Below are 21138 nucleotides of genomic sequence, written 5' to 3'. Positions count from 1 at the left end.
TTATGCTATAAACGAACTACAAGCCAGTACAGCAGCAGGGTCGCACAACTTCAACGTCACGCCAACTTAAGATCGTTTCAACTGACTTGCACTGAAACTGCACTTTGAACACTTTAAATATATTAACATTTTAAACTGTATACCCCGGTTATCTAGGCCCTTTTTGTTTTGTTTAATGTGTACCACGTTTATCTAGGCCCTTTTTGTTTTGTTTTATGTATACATGTCACACTGTGGGAAACGATATTTCGATATTTCTGGATGTATAACACATGTAGAATTTTTGACAATAAAGCTGAATTTGACTTTCGCGTGCTTGCATATTTTAACAAAGCTTTTCATTTTAGCCACACTGAATTTAACTAGAAGTCATGGCTGTGTCAATTACCAGTCTGATATCGTTTTACAAAGATGACAAGAAGAGTGTAGATAGGAGAGAACCACTACAAGTCAGGACACGTAACAGTGCAGCCTAAATGAAGGTGTGCTTACCGGTGTTGTCAGGGCTAGCATGAGGGACAAGGTTTATAGTGTCGGTGAGTAGTGATAGCAAGAGTACCGTTAACCTAGAGTTCATTTATTCACATTAATTCCCATCAACAAATCAATTGTATGTGTCACATTAAATCTTTATTAGGCAAGGCAAGTTTATTTATATAGCACTTTTCAACACAAGGCAATTCAAAGTGCTTTACAAAAAATGAAAGACATTAAGAAAATGGCATTTAAAATCAGTCATTAAAAAGAAAAGCTCATAAAATAAACATTAAAAGAAAAAATACATGGATAAAAGTTACAGTGCAGTCTAAGATATGAATAGTTCAATTAAAAGCAGCGACAAAAAGAAAAGTCTTCAGCCTGGATTTAAAAGTAGTAAGAGTTTTAGCGGACCTGCAAGTTTCTGGGAGTTTGTTCCAGATATTTGGAGCATAATAACTGAACGCTGCTTCTCCATGTTTAGTTCTGACTCTGGGGACAGAAAGCTGACCCGTCCCTGAAGACCTGAGAGACTTGGATGGTTCATAATTTAGCAGGAGGTCAGAAATGTATTTTGGGCCTAAACCATTCAGTGCTTTATAAACAGCAGCAGTATTTTGAAATCTATTCTTTGACACACAGGAAGCCAGTGTAAAGACTTCCGAACAGGAGTGATGTGATCCACTTTCTTAGTGTTAGTGAGGAACCAGAGTAAAGACTTCAGAACAGGAGTGATGTGATCTACTTTCTAAGTGTCAGTGAGGACTCGAGCAGCGGTGTTCTGAATCAGCTGCAGCTTTCTAATAAATGTTTTAGTGAGACCTGTGATGACACCATTGCAGTAGTCCAGTCTACTGAAGATAAAAGCATGGACACGTTTTTCCAAATCCTGCTGTGACATTAGTCTTTTAATCCTAGATATGTTCTTTAGGTGATAGTAGGCTGATTTAGTAACTGTTTTAATGTGACTGTTGAAACCAATAACTAATTTAACCCGCTCACAAGAGAGCCCACCTCCGAAGATCGTGACTGGCTGAGGGACAGACCCGGGGGCAGGTTCTCAGGAATTTCTTGGCTTCTCTCCCCCGAGCCAGAAGAAGAACACTACAGCTTGGAAACACTTACTGTTCCTGAAATTATCAAATCTGTTGGGCATCAGGGACCTGAGGCCATTGTGGCAAGCATGGCATTGTCTGAAGAGCAACAGAGGGCAATTCAGGTGGCTACCACTGGTCAGCGAACCAACCCAAACTGGCATTTGTTCAGGAAAGGAAAGTTGACTGCCAGCAACTTTGGAGCTGTCCTGAGGTCAAAGCGTGTGACTGCTTCCTTTATTGCCAGGGTGCTAGGGCAACAACAGGCCCTTGATGGTGTTTTGTCTGTACAGTGGGGGACTATGAATGAATGTGAGGGCGTCAGGGCATTCACCACTGCAACCCAGATGCAGGTCCATGAGTCAGATTTGTGGCTCTCCCTATCAGGATTGTTGGGGGCATCTCCAGATGGTCTGGTAGGGTCTTCCGCTGTGCTGGAGGTAAAGTGTCCCTACAGAGCCAGGGAAATGACAATTAGTGAAGTATTGCAAATCAAGGGCTTCTGTGTCAGTAAGGAAGGAGAAACATTCAGCCTGCGTGAGGAACATCCTTACTGGCACCAAGTGCAGGGTCAGCTTCACCTTACTGCAAGAAAGAAGAAGAAATAAAAAAAATTGTGATTTTTTTTTAAATTTACATTTACTCGCCTTTGCAATGTTGTGGTTGTTAGAGTGTTAGGTTTCCTGTCAGCTCGTCTGTTGGGAAGATATAAAATATTAGTTTCATGGAAGTCACACCGTCAAATATAAGAGCATTAAGACATACAGCACATAGGCTAAAACAAAACATCTAAAGATATAACCTTTCACTTCGATAAGTCTCGGGAACATTTTCACTATTTTAACATTTTTATAGATGAAAATTGAACTAAAGAAATAAATGGTAGATTAATCCATATTGAAAATAGGTGTCAGCTGCTACACTAATTATAATAGTTATATTTCTTAATTAATTAAGATAAGATATTACTGTATTGATCCCAATTTGGGAAATGTTTGTGTTGCAGCAACATAACAAGAACAACTAAATATAAGTTATTATGTATACAAAAGTATGTGAGGGATGGAATATTAAATTGAATATAAATGTAAAATGTACATGTGATTTTACGTCCAAGAGAAGCTATGGAGCAGAGTTCTCTGCCAGCCAGTGGTGATTTGTTATTAGTTCAGTATGTCAAACTGATTTCCCTGACATCAATCTTTAGTTACATGGTGAAACTAGGGCTGCAACTAACGATTATTTTGGTAGTCGACTAATCGGTCGATTATTTTTTCGATTAGTCGACTAATCTAACGATTATTTCTGTCACACCCTCCATCTCTGCTTCCTGTGGGCACGGCTCCTTTTCCGGGCTCCATTGCATGTTTTACCTCAAGTCTGCACACCTGTGAATGTCACCCTGTTGTCCAGTCCCTCTGCCTTAACATAACATGATCCCATAGAAAATTAAAATAATGACTCATGAAACATTTGAATTTGAACTTTGAACTTGTTTAATCAAATGTATTTGAATAACATAAATACAAAAAAATCATAATGAAAACAAAATAAATAATACAAATTCAATCGCATTTTATTCTTGTCATTTCGCAGACCCTTGTTAATTATTATTTTAAGTTTGGAATTAATTACAGCGTCCATAAAGCTCTAGTGTGCTCTACTACGCTGTAAGCTTGGCGCTGATTAGCAGCTCGTTGGTGGACACGCAGCCTCAACATAACTGAAATAGCGTTTGCTTAGCAAGCATTAACCATGAGACGTTCTGTTTTCCAACATGTAAGCTAACGTAAACATGACTATGGCTAACTTGCTCAAACTTACCCATGATCCAAAGTAGCAGTCCTCACGGTTCCAGGGTGCTTGCGTTTTAAATGCTCGTGCATCACTGTAGTGCTGCCGTGGAATGCCAATTCCCCTTTACAAATTCTGCATTTCACTGACTTCTTTGACTTGTCGTCTGTGAAATACTCCCACACTTTCGAAACTCTCGGTCTCGCTTTTTTGAGCTCTTCATCACCCTCATTCTCTCTCCTTTCCGCCATCGTTCGTATTCTTTCTTCTTTGTTGTTAGTACAGAATGCAGTCATGGCAGACAATGGAGAGTATACTGCCCCCAGCACTTCCTGTAGTGCATTGCAGTTACAAATGAACATTTGCGCAGTTTTGAATTAACGTTACCGGCTCTCTGATTGTTTTTATACGACGCGTCGACACTAAAATTCCGCGTCGACGAATTTTTATGATCGACGTCGTCGATTATGTCGACTAATCGTTGCAGCCCTAGGTGAAACGTCATGCTACTTTTACTAATTAGACTTATCATATAACAGGGTATATGCAGGAATCCCGAAGTCAAATTTAATACCTTTTAAGACCTTTTTTAAGACCCTTTCCATACATTTTAAGACCTCATCGCAACTTTGAGTTCTAACCGGTTACATTGGCAACACACTTTCCTCACATTTACTATATTGATTGTAAGATAGCAAAACTAAACAGAGTGCAGACAGACTACTGAAGCCTCCTTTCCACATGAACTTCAACCTCTCTGTGAAGGTCAGGTTTAATGCAGTATGCTGCTTTTTTGCTTCTGTAGACTCTTTGCTCTTTCATTCCAGTAAAACTCCTCAGAAAACATTAGAAACCAGTATTTGACCAATAAACAAAACAATTGACAAAACTTTGAACTATGAAATATGTTAAACTTTGAGAGCTTCAGCGGGGTAATGCCATATAGGAGCTCCCTCACAAAAACCCAGGGGTTAAATTGGGCTGGGGCTGTCCGGGGCTAAGCCCTGGCACATAAGACGATGCTCTGACGTCATCACCCTCACACATTTGTCATATGTTTACAAAAAAGGATATATATGTTAAGACTTTTCTCGTTCTTAATATAGACTATATTTAGGGTCTATATGTGTTGACTTTACTTTAAAATAGCAGATCTCTGTGACCGGATAGAGTTTGGCTTAGACCCCGGCCCCACACGGTAAAACGCATACGCAAGCGCAAAAAAGGCTTCATTTCACACATATTCGATTCATTAACGTGTCCGTTCACACTAGACCGCTGGATATGCTGGAAACGATGTAGTACATATGTCAGGCCTGTAAGTGGCGCTGCTGCCGCCCGAAATACACCAAAAGCAGCGAAGAAGACCCCGGAGCATGGTTGCCATGGTTGCCCTTCTGTTTATTCTCCGCGGTGGACGGCGTGTTCTCCTGCTGTATCTCTCAGGTAGTCCACCAGCAGATGAAAAACACCCACCTCTCCGCCTCTTCCAAGGAACGAGGGGACCGTGCGGCAGAGTTTCCGTAAAAAAAATGTTCCGCCGGTCAACATGTCCGTTAAAGTTTACATCTTCCGTACAAAATTAGGAAAGTGCCGGTCAGAGGTCTTCTTTGTTATTTATTGAGCTTTAAAACAAATTGATAACGACTCTGTTCTCTGTATAATAATATAATAATATTTAATATACGGTGACCGCCTCTCTTTTTCTCCCCCTCTTCTGACAGCCCAGCAGCAGCAGGAGACGTGGGGAGAGGGAGGCGGGCTCTTTCATCGTTATCAGAAAATGATCATATAGGGCACACACGGAGCCGTTAGACCCCCAGAGCGTTGCCTATGCCGGTCTACCCACCTTGGGACCCGTTACCGTAGTCGTTTATTCCCCCCTCCCCCACACACACACAGAGCGGAGCGAGGCAACGAAACTTAAAATAATAAGCAGCATTTTACGGCGCGCTATGCATGGGGCCGCCTTGTAGGGTTTCCCGACATGTCGTTTCAGTAAATTAAAGGGTGTATCATGTTGTCGTTACTGTGAACCTTCTTAATACCTTGGAAAATGCCGTTTAATACTTTTTAATACTTTTTAATAGCCTTAATTTTCGCTAAATTGATTTATCAACTTTTAATACTTTTTAAGACCCCGCGGACACCCTGTATAAGCCACACATGTTTTAATAGGATGTATTCATTATCTTTACTGATGTTGCAGTCTTTTCAGCAGCGCCATCTCTAAAACGGCGATACAGTCTCTACCAATCATTTACATTTCACCGTGACATGGACACAAATGTAACGTCAGCTTACCTCATGACACGAATCCATACTCTCCTTTGGAAAACATCGGCCGGGAAACGATAGAACAAGCACGTTTCATGCGAAGACCTGTGGCTGCAACCGCGAGCAAAGCAACAAACCATTGCGTAGCTAACTAGTAGCGCTAGCTTTAGCTAACGTTAGCTAACGAAACAAACTGCCGAGTAAAATTGGAAAACACTGGTAATTAATTATTCTATAATTTGTAGAACTACGGTGTTAAAAACGACAATTTCTAAAATGCAGATTCTAATGGTCAGATATAGATATACAGATACTAAAGATAGGCAGGTACTTGCTTTCAAGAAGAACACAGGGTAAAACAAATTTAGCGGGAGTGTTTACGTGTTCGGCGTAATGACGTAAAACGGCCTCGACAATTTCTGTAGTCCTATTCAGCCACTCGGTAACAACCATCGTTTTTCAGACACGTAAACTCTTCAAAAATCCCCAGTGGGGTCACTGCTGATGTATTTAATGTCGTAGAACAAAACGTGATTTATCTCTTAAATTTGTGTCAACCACAGACCTTATTTCGAGCTATTTTCCAAAATCCTATGGAAAAAATGCATTGCTTTTTGAGGAAGGAACCGGAAGTGCTAAAAATGCTAACTTACTTCCGGGTTTTACGACGCGTCACTGCGGTTCTCTATTCAGATTATTTATCTTTCTCTCGATATGGACATAAACGCGAGTGAAGTCTAATCTTACAGGACGGAGACACGCAGCTCTGCTCACCTGCAGCTCCTCCCGCTGTGATGCAGCGGGGAACGGAGTAAAACACACACATCAGTCAGATCATCGCCCTTAGCTATTTTAATTACCTCTCGAACTACCTAAACTAGTTATAAATATGTTTATTTTTACTGTCGGCCAGGTCACTCATTACTGGATCAGCTGCTGCATGAGACAGACACTGACGCTGTCCGAAGAGAGGGAGGAAAAAGAGGCTCCGTGTATTTTATTATTATATAGAGTCGTTATTCATTTGTTTTAAAGCTCAATAAATAACAAAGAAGACCTTTGACCGGCACTTTTTATAATTTTGTCCGGAAGATTTAAACTTTAATACACGTTGACCTCTGCCCCATGGATGTATAATAAGAACTGGATACAGCGTGGGAGGCGGGGTCTCATTCATTCCTATGAGAGTTGCTTGGCGCATGATGATAAAATTGCCCAACTTTTGGGTTATGGCTAGAAAGGATCCGTCTAATGTAAATATGATGTCACGTTCTCGTTCTAACTCTCGTTGTAATCGGAGCGGCTCGGTTGTAATCGGAGCGGCTCGGAAGCGCAGTCACGTGGCTGAATGTTTACGTTTGGGATGGCGAGAAACTAAACTATATTAAGTATGTAAATACTTGTTAGCGATCTTGCTGTTGAAAGAAGAAAGACAACACTGTAGATCAGCAACACTATGGTTTATTTTGTATTCACAGGCAAGTCAACGTTGTTGCAGTAAAAGTCCCAAGATAGCTCCTGGTGCAAAAAAATGTATGTTGCATGTTACTGCTGTAGATGTGTTTACCTTTATATCCCGTTGGGTAGTTTAATCTGCAGCAATGCATCATATTCTATAATATCATCATATATGTGTAGCTTTGTCTCTGTCGTATCTTTCAAAAGTAAAGTGAAACAGCTGTTTTCAGCTTTGTGATGATGCATTTTCCAGCTGATTGAAGAGGCTTTTTAAATACCTTACTTGGCTTAAGAGGGAGGGGAATTTTCTCAACACATAAAGGAACACTTTATCCTTCAGTTTATCACAAACATTACATCAACACATTTGGAGATCCTAATTTGAATCCAGTCTGTAATTTGATATTAAGGTTTTAATAATGAAATGAGGTCATGAATCGAGTTCAAGGTTAAGATCATCTTTATTATCCTATGTACAAAAATTAACATACAACATTAATATAACAGTAACGAATAAAACAAAATAACATGATGCAACTCTGATCTTCTTGCTGATACTTTTCAAAGTTACTTTTACATTTGCTCTACTTCTCCTGCTACTGTTTGCTCTGCTTTCAACTTCTCTTTCAACTCTGCTCTTTACTCTGCTTTCCCTGTTTCCTCTGTTCTCCTCTCCTCATCTTCTCCTCAGACTATCCTCCTTTTGCTGTCTCCTCTCCTCTCCTGTTCTCCTCTCCTCATACTCTCCTCCTTTTGCTGTCTCCTCTCCTCTGTTCTCCTCATCTCCTCTCCTCCTCAGACTCTCCTCCTTTTGCTGTTAGATATTTAGACTGTAATGACAGCTTATGATATACTTTTTATAACTACATCAATCACATGCAATGGATTAAAAACGTTGTTTTACTTACCACCTCTTTACAGCTCCATTCATCTCCAAGCTTCCAACATTCACCTGGCGGTGGTGCCTTGGATGAAAACAACTTTTGATATGATACAATACAACAACAATAGTTAACACCTATCCACAGCAATAAGCACAATGAGAAGACTAATGGTCTCTTTTATACCAATTTCTATTGGAGTGAAATGAACTGTGCCATGTCACATAGGATTGGAATGGATGATTGGCTGTGTTTTGTGAATATAGAGGAGATGGCAAAAGTAAATATACTTTGTTCTTACCTAAAGCATCTATCCTCCTCTTCGTACCCCTGCCTGCTCCTCCCGCATTAGACTCTGGGGACTTAGCTTTTAAAATCTTGTTCAAGCTGTCCACTCTGTAGTTGGATCTCATGACCTCAGCTTTATGACCCACCCGGCCTGAAAAAGGGTGTCTACGATGGCTGGTACTGAGAGGTGTTATGGTCCTCTTCTGCCTTTTGTGTTTGGGGGGCGTGAAGGTGAGAGGAAGACTACTGTCATGTGGGGTGTGTTGCTTTACGTCCTCCCAAAGATCATTTAGTCTTGATATCACTGTACACATGAACGTCTCATCCTGTAGGTGGTATGTGTGCTCAGTAATTTCCCGCAATAAGGTCCCACACTGCTGTCGTTTCCTATCTCTTGAGGACTTTGAGTGGTTACCACTGCTCTGATTACAACGAGAGTTAGAACGAAGTCTCTTCTCGATCTTCCCGCGATCTTCCCGCGTCCCGCCCACTCCGACCCTTTCCGATTACAGCCGAGCCGCTCCGATTACAACGAGAGTTAGAACGAGAACGTGACGTCATATTTACATTAGACGGATCCTTTCTAGCCATAACCCAACTTTTGGGTTATGGCTAGAAAGGATCCGTCTTGTGTAAATATGACGTCACGTTCTCGTTCTAACTCTCGTTGTAATCGGAGCGGCTCGGAAACACATCTACAGCAGTAACATCATGCAACATACACATGCATGCAGCAGCAATATTAATAGAGAAACATCAGACATAATAGTAAAACACTGAAAGGGAACATTTTATTGCACCAGGAGCTATCTTGGGACTTTTACTGCGACAACGTTGACTTGCCTGTGAATAAAAAATAAACCATAGTGTTGGTGATCAACAGTGTTGTCATTCTACTTTGAACAGCAAGACCGCTAACACCCTATTTCAACAATCACACTCACTGTAATTGACATTAAGTTAGTTTAGCTTCTCACCATCATTTGCTGTGGCCCACTGATGTTAACGATCGTAACTGAAAGGCTGCCCTGCCAAAAGTAAACATTCAGCCATGTGACTTGCAAACTCTCGCGAGCGTTTTACACAAGACGGATCCTTTCTAGCCATAACCCAACTTTTGAGAGCGAAACGTCACAGATTACCCGGCATGCCTGAGAAGTACCCGTATGTGCGCTCATAGCACATGCGCAACTTTAACCAAAATGCAAAGAATTATTGCACTGTATATATATATGTATATTAATATAATATATTAATATACATATATATATACAGTATGTATATTAATATATATATATATATATATATTAATATACATATATATATACAGTGCAATAAGCTTCTTAGTCCAATAAGTAGCTACAGTGACGTTAATCTAACGTCGGTAATATTAACTTTATTTAATACAACATTTACGGTACAAGACTTAATCATACAGCCCATGTAGTATAATATTTTACAAATGATGAATTACAGCAAACATGTGCAATATATCCATTATTACAGCTCCGTGGGATGGCAGTGAGACGATATGGGTCCGTTGTTATTGTGCATCCATGGGTAAAGATAAACGCATGGAGTGCTGAACCTGCTTAACACGTAACATGAACGTGCCGGGCGGCGCGGTCCCGTGGGTTAGATGCGCGTTCATAATGCAGAGGGATATAACTCTCAGAATAACGTTATTAGCAAATTTTTACAACTTGAGGAACGAATGTTTTTTATTAGGGCTATACAAGTGTTCATACTGGGTGGTTTATTTAGTTTAAAAAAAATTATCCAACGATTTACAGACCATTCTTTCCCCATGTAAATCAATGGGAAAAAGTGTTTCCGGGCCCAGCAACCTAAAGGAAGTGTAGTACCGCCGTTTGGCCACGACCAGCGCCGTATAGACTGAGAGTTATGTCATCTCCGTTCACTCCAATGGACCAATTTTTTACAGCAATGGCGGATCGTGGAGCCTCTCAATCGTTCCCCGGAAGTTAGCGCCAAGGCTAGCAGCGCAGTAGAGTTGCAGCATAATAGACCGTTCGTGACGGACTTTTGAAAGGTAAGAAGAAGTTTAAAGATTTATATTGCGGATATTATCAGTACATCTGATTCAAATTAACATGTGTATTAAAGGATGTCAGTGGTTTATCCCTAAATTAGTAGATTTAGGGAACGTTTACAGATAACAGATAAAGCTACCGGATCAAGTTAGCAGCACACGTTGAACAGCCTTTTAATTGTAAATTCCGTTCTCTTAATGTCATTTCGTCCAACATTGTTGAATTAGAGAAGAGGGGCTTATAAACGGGATTGTATGCGGGGGTGGAGGGAGTTAAATATTAGATCAATATAAAGTTTGGTGCGTGTAAGAGTGAGTGTTTTTAGCAGAGCCATATTGTGTCCTTGTGATTATGTTGATTATTACCTGTCTGTATTATGTTGCAGCTCAGCTGATTTTGGATTGATGTCAAAGGGAGAGGGACTTAAGTGAGAATGAAAACACAAGGTAAGTTTAATACTACTGTTTTATATAAGTAAGCATACTAAACATGTATTCTATCACTGTATTATATAAGTAATCTTGTTAGTAACCTACTGTATGGCAGGTGGAGGGGCAGTGATGTTACAGGTGGAGGAGCAAGACTGCAAACTCACAAGACAGAGAAATCAAAGTTTGTTCTCCAGAGAAGAGGTTGATTTCACTTCAATTTTTTATTTCATATTTTCTAAAGATGTATGATGCCATTTGTCATACTTTGTTAAACTCACAAATAATAAAGTTCCATAACTTCAGTTGGGAAAAAAGACCACACCTTATCTCCCCAAGGCAATTTCCCATCCAATAGGTGTGCTATATAGGTGTGTATAACCCTTTCTCCTGTCTGTTACTCCCTCTTTCAGCACAAGAACCAGAGGGGGATTCAATGGAGCCTGAATACCTTCACTGAGACCCTCACCCTGCACCCTGAGTCTCAACTCTGTGTTTTTCAAGCCTTTCCCTGTTTTTTTGTATTAAACAAAACATTAAGCTTTCCCAATGGTGTGGTTTTCGTTTTGTGAAAAAGTGCAAATGCATTGTTTGTATATAATTACCTCACATATTTTTTTGCTGTTGGTCGTGAAATTGCTCCTGCTGACTTGAGCCAGCCATTTTTTCCTCCGCTCTGTGTCAGTGGGGAAGCCGTACATTCGTACTCCTTTCTCGGAGCGATTTGAGCATCCCCAGGCAGCACAGCAAACCATGGTGGCGACTAGGAGGCAGCACAGCAAACCAGGACAACACGGAGGAAAAGGCACAGACAAACTGCATGATATGCTATTCAATTTTTATTGAATTCCATGTATTTGCAATGGATGTTCCTAAAACAACACATTTAACATCATCATCATGCTGCTGCTGCTAGTCCTTTGATAGTCACCTGTCGGTCTCCTGTCCTTTCGGAATATTCTACTCAAGAGTCCAGCGCACTTCCTGGGGGCTTGCTCGGCCCCCACCGCGGAGAATAAACAGAAGGGTAACCATGACAACCATCCATGCTTCTTCGCTAATTTTATGCCTGTGGTCCGTGGTCAGGCCTGGGAACCGACGGGAGACACTGGACTCAAGTGTCTGCCTCACATTGAGCGGAAGGGGCATTTCCCCTTTGCTCCCGCTCCAGTTTGTGATTCTGACCATGTTCTCATAGGTTTCAAATGGCAACATGGCCATGAACATATCCCGCTATTAGAATGCAATTTTTAAAAACATAGGGTGCTACATAACACACTTTCAGGAAAAGTCACGGACTGGGAGACTTTAATATTTTATTGAAAAAAGTTACATTGCACACACACCACATCACACAAATTGACCCGATTGGCGGTTCTAGTGTTAAATAAACTCTCTAATTAATTAAACCAGTTCAATACGCATTATTCTTATCATTCTTTATGAGTGCAGAAAGTCTTAAAATCAGATGGCAGGCAGCTACAGGTGTGTGTGTGCCTTATGTGCCCATCCCCCCATGTGAATCACACGTAGCTATCAAACTGTAGACGGTGTGAAAGCAGTGAGGCCTGTGAAGACACCATTGCAGTAGTCGAGTCTACTGAAGAACACCATTGCAGTAGTCGAGTCTACTGAAGAGACAAGTTTAAAATCAGACCTGTTTTTTAAATGAAACCCAACGGCAGGCAGTTAGCTGTGATCACCTATAAGGCTTGAAGTTACTTCAGATGCTGACATATTTTTATTTTTCAAGTATAAACATACAGTATACAACAGATATACATGCATACAAATTATAACATCACATTTATGTTATTAATTTTACAAATAGGACAGTGGGTGCAGCACAAACAGTACGAAACAATTAGAGAGCTTTCTGAACATCAGCAGGAGAGGACTCTTTCAAGACACTAGTAAATACTGAAATTAACATTAAATGTCCTCTTAAAATGCAAGTTTCTTCGTGACACTTCCAACATAAATGGAATTCTCACTAACCTAAAACATTTTATTTTTTTAAAAACATGTCACTGTAGAGACACAAAATACTTGAACATACAAATGAACAACACCAAATTGAGCTCACTTTCTACTCTTTGATGATCTACCTCCTACCTAGTTTGTTTTTTAGTCCATGTATTTTGGCAGAGGCTTGGTCTGGTTGTATCTTCATAACAACCCTCTGGATAAACTCAAATGAATATTTCATTTCCAGAGTATACTGAAGATTGAAGCAATATATTAGTCCAAGAAGCATCGCAAAGCCACATCTTTCAGGTTGTGGAGCACAATTGTCTCCTCGACCACAACTGCCACATTGAAGATCTGCTGAGGAAAGGCATCCCATTCACCTTCGTAGCCTATGAGTAGACCAACTTGCATCACCTTCATCGAGAGTGTCTCCATGAGCCTTAAAAAAGGAGAAATAAAAGTGAGCTCAGTGTACTACAAGTACTTTTTCTCTACAAAGCTAATTAAGAGGCTTCTGCTATAAACATAGAAGCTAAAATCTACAGTTCACAGTGTAAAAGTGCAATGTGATGGAACATCATTTCAACTGCCTCTCTTTTCACAGTTTGAGCTTTATATTTATTTATATTATTTAATAGTTACATTTTCTTGCGGTTTTTGTTTATATTAAATGTATCATTCTTTATTGGAATTATTTTAGTTAAATTAAGGTAATTGTAAACATTACTTTTGAAGGAAAATTTGGGCACAGGGTGATTTGGGTTGATTTATGTTAAAATGTACAGTTACATAAAATAATTCAAGACAGTTATGATCTTACATCACACATCCTGATGACATTTTCCTGATTTTCGCCAGAAATGTAGTGTGATAGTCCCAAGAGAGCAGCAGTCCTCCTCCTCTCATTTGTGTCCTGCAGGACAACAAATGCAGTGGGATATAAACATTTGTAGCAAACAAATGGTGGCTAAATTATGGTCATCAGCATCTCCACTTACATCTTTCTCAAGGCAGTCCAAAAGGCCTTTTAGTGCCGGCTTCTTTCCAGTCCTGGATGCACCTTTGTAGACCTCCAGCAATGCCAGGCCATCAAGTCCATCCAGAAACAATGAAAGCAGGTCCATAGTGACAATTCTCTGGAACTCTGCCTGAATCTGAGGAGACACAGACATATAGAAAATATTCTACCAACAGTCTGCAACTGTGCATGTTGCCTTCTCATTGTAACTGGAAAACCTGCACAACTTACAAGTCCACTTCATCCAGTTGCAGCAAAACGGAAATCTTTGAAAATCTGTCTGTAATAGAGAACAAACATTTAGGTACATTATGAAGCAGGCCTTAATAAAGTAATAAGAACTGAGAACATGACAAAGAATAAGATGCACAAAATTACAACAGTCACGTTGCCCATAAACTACAAGCCTTGGCTTTCACAATTACAATATTATCCCTGAATTAATATGATAAAGACTTAAACAGTACTTCATTTAAATAAATAAACAACTTGAAATGTTCATCTTTGATTGATGAGGCATATTCAATCTAATAAATTCATGGGATGTATGTAATAATTACAGGGAAAGGTTAGTGTGCATCCACATAGAGCATTTTTGTGTCTACGTGCATGCCAAATATATCAATGAAAAAACTATTATTTGTTTTAACCAAACTTAAAAGAAATTGTACAATGGTTGTAATTGTTGATTATTTGCTTGCAGTTATTTTCCATAGACTATTCAGTGGATTGTTATTGTTTTTTTAGTAATAACTTGACTACCAATGAAAGCAGAAGTTTAGGAAAAATTATTGTTCATGTATAAATATTATTTATTTTATTATAATATAAATATCTAACAATTACAACCATTGCACATCTTATTTATTATTGTGGGTGAACAGTAACCTTTCCCTGTGTTATAATTACATACATCCCATTAATTTATTAGATTAAATAACAATAATCTCATCAATCAAAGATCAACATTTTTAAGTGCCTTGAGCACCGACTGTTCCCGCTGCTAGAAACGGCTGATATTAAGACACTTCAGTGCGCAAGTCACAGAACGAAATGCATTGTGGGACATGTAGTTTATGGGCACCATAGTTCAATAAAATAAACTAAATATATTCCTTTCTTTTCTATAAAATATTTTCTAAAAAGCAGAACTACAAATTTGTCTCCATTTCAAGAGTGGAACATAGAATTTGTACACAATATAAATGCTATTTCTGAACAAAGTTAGCATTTTACTCGTTCAATGGCGCGAGGCACCCCCTCTGTATCTGGGCAGGTTTAGCGTGAGCTGAACCAGAAAAACGTTGCAAGGATAGAATCACTTTAAAACTTGCTCGGTCTTAACAAAAAACAATCTTCAAGTCCCCTATACTTATCCACAAATGACATCCATTTCAAAGCCATGGCGGGGTGTAACAAGCTACAATTCTTAGCCGAACAGAGAGCCGGGACACGGCTAATTACTGGCAGGAACACACACAACCTCAACGAAACACGTTAATTTAGCTTAAATATTTAGCCGAACATAGCCGGTGTTCCGGATTAACTTCTTTCCCGATCAACTTGTTTCCCGATGGACTCGTTTCAGTGGGGTGCGTGGCTTTCGACTGAAATACCCATTTTGATCGCTTTCTTTTGTCGTTTACATACATCTTTTGGTATATTTGGCTTCTTAGGAACACGTTGATGCACATCCAGTACCAGCGTGTGAGGTTGTGATTACGATGGCGATATCCGGACGCGAACAGCGAGGACTACAACAAGACAAACGAGTTGCTCGAACAAATCATTTAAACCAGCTATTGTTGCCAGACTTATTACGGAATATCGTAGTTCATGTCCAAGTCCATCTGTGTATACCTTCAGACAGCCTCCAAGTGAAGCACACGGTGTTTACTCACAGTTTGAAAGCAGCGTGGAGAAGTCTTCATCTGTGTTAAACTGAGATCCTCCCAGGGAACTGGGACCCGCCCACGTTAAAATGTGACCCGCCCAGGTTAAATTGTGTTACGATTTCTGTGGCTATCTACCAGTGATCAGGGACGTCGGAACTATTTTCTGGGGGGGGGGTGCGGGATTTTTGCTGGGAGGGTCGGGGGGGAAACTCACACTATCAATGATTAACGCACTCGACACGTAGGCCTAATAGCCTAGGCCTATACATAACAGATATAGGCTACATAAACACACGCAGCATCTTAATTGTTACGAAAATGTATGAAACAAAATGAATTAATGAATTAATCAAGCCTTTATTAAGGAACATACTGTAGCCTAATAGGCGATAACATAGGCCTACAGCATTCAGAAAATCAACAGAATAATACAGCCTTTACGAACATAGTACAATGGGAGCCAGAGCCTTTTCTTATCAAGCTCCACTTTTGTGGAATCAGCTTCCAGTTTGTGTTCGGACGGCAGACACCCTATCCGTTTTTAAGAGTGCGCTTAAGACCTTCCTTTTTGATAAAGCTTATAGTTAGGGCTGATTAGATTCAGCCCCTAGTTTTGCTGATATAGGCTTAGTTTGTCGGGGGACATCTTACTTCTTCCTTCTCTCTGTCTATACCTGTGTACTCTCATGTTCCGATTAACCCAGCTTCCCCAAATTTCTTTCTTTTTGGTGTCTATATACGCCGGGATCCGGAGTCATGGATGATCCTGCGGTCCTGTGTCATGGATTGCGAGTCCTGGATCTTGAGTCGTGGCTGCGGTCCTGGATCATAAGTCCTAGATGGATATCCTCGTGGATTCATCTTCTTATTATACACACATGCATTTCAAAACATTTGGACTACCTATGTTGCAAATGTATTATCTTTTCAATTTACACACGGCATCTATTGCACGTCTGTCCGTCCTGGGAGAGGGATCCCTCCTCTGTTGCTCTCCCTGAGGTTTCTCCCATTTTTCCCTTTAAACTGTGGGGTTTTCTCTGGAAGTTTTTCCTTGTACGATGTGAGGGTCTAAGGACAGAGGGTGTCGTATTGTCATACTGATATTCTGTACAAACTGTGAAGTCCACTGAGACAAATGTAACATTTGTGATATTGGGCTATATAAATAAACATTGATTGATTGATTGATTGACATAGGCCTAATGGAACATTCAGAAAAATAACGGTTTACTTTGCGCTCGTAAGGGCTTTTAAACTGTTCCAAAAGTAGACCTTCTCTCCGTTGTTCTGCTGATAAATTCTTTAAGCAGGGTCGAGACATCGCATTCATCGAGAAGGTCGCTATGCGCATTCATAATGGCCAAATGAGTGAGTCTCTCCTGCTTAATAGTATTGCGCAGCCACGTTTTCAACCTGCGCAACGCCGAGAACGAGCGCTCGGATGCCGCGACAGAAATGGGCAGAGCCAGACAGAGCTTTATGAGCCTCTCCGCTTCCGACAGCATGGAGCGGGATTGGGGCTGCAAGGTGTGCAGAATGGCCAATACATCCTGAATGGTTTTCACTTCTCGCCCCCTACACACGTCGCTCAGGATGTCCAGCTCAAGGCTTAGCTGCTCTCTTGAAAAGGAAGGCAGTTCCAGGGAACCCACATCCACTCGTTTCCCTTGGGCCGCCTGTAGAACTGCCTGCTCTCGCCCTGCAGCTACGCGGAGTCCTTCCTGGTCAAAGCGCCGCTCCACCTCTGTGCGCACCAAGTCCAGGGCCTCAAACAATTCCCTCTTCCACAGGCTTGGATATTCTTTAATAGTTAAATATAACAGTTAAACAACAACCAACAAATAGTTTCCATATGGGCTGCCTATTTAAGCTGGGTGGGTCAACCTTAAATTTTCAATTTAAATTCAAATTATGAATATGGTTTGTTATGAAAGTAGGCCTATACGTTATTTAGTCAGTTGATACCGTTGTAATGAATTATTAATTGCAGGCTAATTTCGCAAATAAGCGTACATGGATGTAGTACATTATTATGAACTATGATATCGTTTTCTATGGATAGATCAAATCTGTCCACAAATGCTGGAGAGCACGCTCTGTGTGCGTATTTGTTGCATTCTTTCAACATTACAGACCGATGAGCTTTATGATTAATTTTAAAATACTGTTGGCATTATTTATTTATTTATTTAGGCCTATTTATTTACCCTCGTTCTCCAACTCCCGTTCCTCCTCCTCCGCTGTATGGCGAAAACGCGCTGGGGTCTTGCTGGTGCGCACTGGATGAGGAGGCTTCAAGTTGTAGCGCTCTGTGTATTGTTTGGTCTTGGCCACAAGGTCAGCGAAGGTGTCATCTTGTCTGAGTGTGTTCAGTCGCTGGCAAAGAAGTTTGGCAGCTTCCATTGATCCAAGGGCTGTGACTTTGGTGCCTTGCAGTGACCGAGCCACGGATTCACATGGCGTAAACATGGTAACGCAGGCAAACAAACCAAAGACTGTGCGCGTAGTGGTGCCCTTTTTGAGCAATCCTGCCACTTTGGCACGCGTCTCCCCCTTGACAATCCTGTCACTCTCCAAGGTCCTAAATGTCTGCAGCATCTCTCCATAGCATGCCAGCAACCGTGACAGTGCCACAACTCTGACGCACCACCGAGTTGGGCACAGGGCAAGCAGGTTGATCACTTCTCCACATCCAAAAAGAGACTGGTATAACGTTTTTCTCTTTGCTGAATCATTAATCACAACTGTGACTTCCCGAACAAAGTTCAGTGTATCGGCAACAAGGCGCACTTCTTTTGCCACTTCTTGCAACACTAAATCCAGAGAGTGGTTTGCGCAGTGGACAAACAAGGAGTCAGGACATGTTTCCTTTAATCTTGCCTGCACTCCCTTGAACCTCCCTGACATGTTGCTGGCTCCATCAAAACAGTAGCCTTTCAGCTTCTCCAGCGGCAGATTTAGCCGAACAAGGACATCTTTAATGCACAGAAAAAGCATCTCGGCGGTTGTGTCTGGAGCGTTGTAAAAGCCCAGAAAGAAATTCTGGACTTCAAGATTGGCATCTGCAAATTGTATACTGCATGAGAACTGTTCTTTTCCACTGACGTCGGTGGTCCCATCAGCAGTTAAGCCGAAAAAAGGACTTTCGGATGCTTTTGCTCCGATTTTCCTCTGGATGTCATGGGCAAACAGCTCCAGAACTTCATTCTGGATGCTGCCCGACATCCAATTGTCCCTCCTCTTCATCCAGTTTTGCAGGTCAGGATCAGCGCGTACCCTCTCGACCACTAGCTGCCACAACACCCCATCCCGATTTGCAGCTCCTCTCAGAGGGAGTCCCTGGCGCCCCAGGAATCTCACGCTGCTGAAAACGAGCTCCAGCATTTTCCGGGCTGTTATTTGTTCTTTAGCAGCAGCCTCAGACAAAAGCGCATTAATTGGCGTAGTTTTCAATGCAGCCAATCTTTGAGTCGCATCTAAATGAATGCGTGTTTTCTCGTGGTCTCTGATTTTCTCCTTTGCTTTTCTCCAGTTTGAAAAGCCCGTATCTTTCAAAAACGGACTGTCAGCTTGTTCTGACCCGACCAACTTGCGCTTGACAGCTGACCTGCACACACCACACACAATGCCATCACTGACCGCGATGTATTCCAGCCACGGCCACTCTCTGAACCAGGCGGCCTTGCAGGAACGAGTGAAGTTCTCACCCAACTTCTTGGCAGGAAAATTGTAATCCTGTGGTGGTTTGCATGATATTGCCTCTTCTTGGCTAGCACCGGGTGCTGGTGGTGGCGCTGGGGAGGGAGGACGAGGCCGAGGGCCGCCGGGCCCTTCGGCTGCCTGCTGCTGCTGTCCGGTTGCTGGCACATAGCCTCTAGGTGTCTCTCTCGGACGTTTAGCTGGGTCGGGCGGATTTGTAAAAAAATCTGAAATTCGTTTTTGAGACATAGGCTAGTTCTAGCTGGCGTAGTTGAACTCAAATCATGTAGCCTATGCATATGCTAAAAACAAATGAGAGCCGCGAACACAGCAAACATAAAAAAAATTCCCGCTACTTTTTTTAATTTTTTTTTACACATAGGCCAACGTCACAGTGAGCTGTCAGATGCAGTCTGCATAGCAACAGCTATGCCATGCCAGCCAGGCTGCTGTATTGAGCCAGGCAGGGTGCATATCACATCAAAAGATCTGTATTAAGAAATACATGTAAGTCAGACAAATTGAGTTTAAATTCAGAATCTTTATTTTTATTTTTTTAACGTAGGCTAATCCTGTGATTCCTGAGGCTGACGGGAGGGGGTGCTGCCGCACCCCCCGCACCCCTAGTTCCGACGTCTATGCCAGCGATCATGTTTAATATGAAAGACTAACCACACATGTATCCCTTATAAAAACGGTATTGTGCAGCACTCATCCAGATAAAATGTGACTGTTACCTGGTTTTGCAAAGATAGCAGCAGAAATGTCATTGGTGATATTTAGACTTTAAAATGCTGCTTGGTCATGAATGTTGGTGTCGGCAAACAATATTACAAATCCTCTATTCAAACATAATATTCAATGTGCAACGATATGAAAATAACAAAAAAGTTCATGCTGGACTCAAACCCGAGTCCCAACAGTAAAAATTAATCATGCCCTGCGCGTTACGAGTGCGCCACGAATCATCACGTCTTAATAAATCACCACAGCTCATTTTGTTACATTAACATTGTCAACAAGTTCTAGAAAAATGCAACCCGACATCATATTGATAATAATATATGATACAAATGTAAGACTGACAACAATAATAGTTAGTAAAGGATTTATTGATGTGAATGTTTTGAACAGTGAACACTTAACACAGAAATCGTAACAGTTTAACATGGGCGGGTCACAGTTTAATATAGGCGGGTCACATTTTAACCTGGGCGGGTCCCAGTTCCCTGGGAGGATCACAGTTTAACACAGATGAAGACTTCTCCACGCTGCTTTCAAACTGTGAGTAAACACCGTGTGCTTCACTTGGAGGCTGTCTGAATGTATACACAGATGGACTTGGACATGAACTACGATATTCCCTAATAAGTCTGGCAACAATAGCTGGTTTAAATGATTTATTCGAGCAACTCGTTTGTCTTGTTGTAGTCCTCGCTGTTCGCGTCCGGATATCGCCATCGTAATCACAACCTCACACACTGATACTGGATGTGCATCAACGTGTTCCTAAGAAGCCAAATATACCAAAAGATGTATGTAAACGACAGAAGAAAGCGATCGAAATGTGTATTTCAGTCGAAAGCCACGCACCCCACTGAAACGAGTTGATCGGGAAACAAGTTGATCGGGAAACAAGTTAATCCGGAACACCGGGACACGGCTAATTACTGGAACGAACAAACAAAACCTCTCTAAATTAAGCTACAAATATAGGCAGTTACCATTTAAACCTTTTAAAAATTCGTAAGCGTCATACATAAGAGTAAGAATACTTGAAACTTATTTATTTAATAAAAGT

General features: G+C 41.1%; 1 protein-coding gene and 2 long non-coding RNA genes across 3 annotated transcripts in view; 2 read left to right on the top strand and 1 right to left on the bottom strand.

The window, feature by feature from the left end:
- klhdc8b (kelch domain containing 8B) overlaps positions 1-21138 on the top strand; it is a gene marked incomplete at its 3' end in the record, with an annotated part of 357262 nt that overhangs the window by 155617 nt on the left and 180507 nt on the right. The gene's annotated exons all lie outside the window — the stretch shown is intronic.
- On the top strand, positions 10083-11296 carry LOC307037821. Its single transcript, XR_013807786.1, has 2 exons — positions 10083-10322; positions 10709-11296. It is a non-coding gene; the product is annotated as an uncharacterized lncRNA (long non-coding RNA).
- Positions 12488-14005, bottom strand: LOC307037282. The gene is made up of 3 exons (XR_013807650.1): positions 13721-14005; positions 13543-13635; positions 12488-13161 (listed from the first exon to the last, which is right to left on the bottom strand). It is a non-coding gene; the product is annotated as an uncharacterized lncRNA (long non-coding RNA).

The sequence above is a fragment of the Notothenia rossii genome, assembly GCF_949606895.1.
Source record: "Notothenia rossii genome assembly, chromosome: 4".
NCBI classification, from domain to species: Eukaryota; Metazoa; Chordata; class Actinopteri; order Perciformes; family Nototheniidae; genus Notothenia; species Notothenia rossii.
Note: the sequence above shows the minus strand (reverse complement) of the source record. Positions and strands in the feature narration are given on the sequence as shown.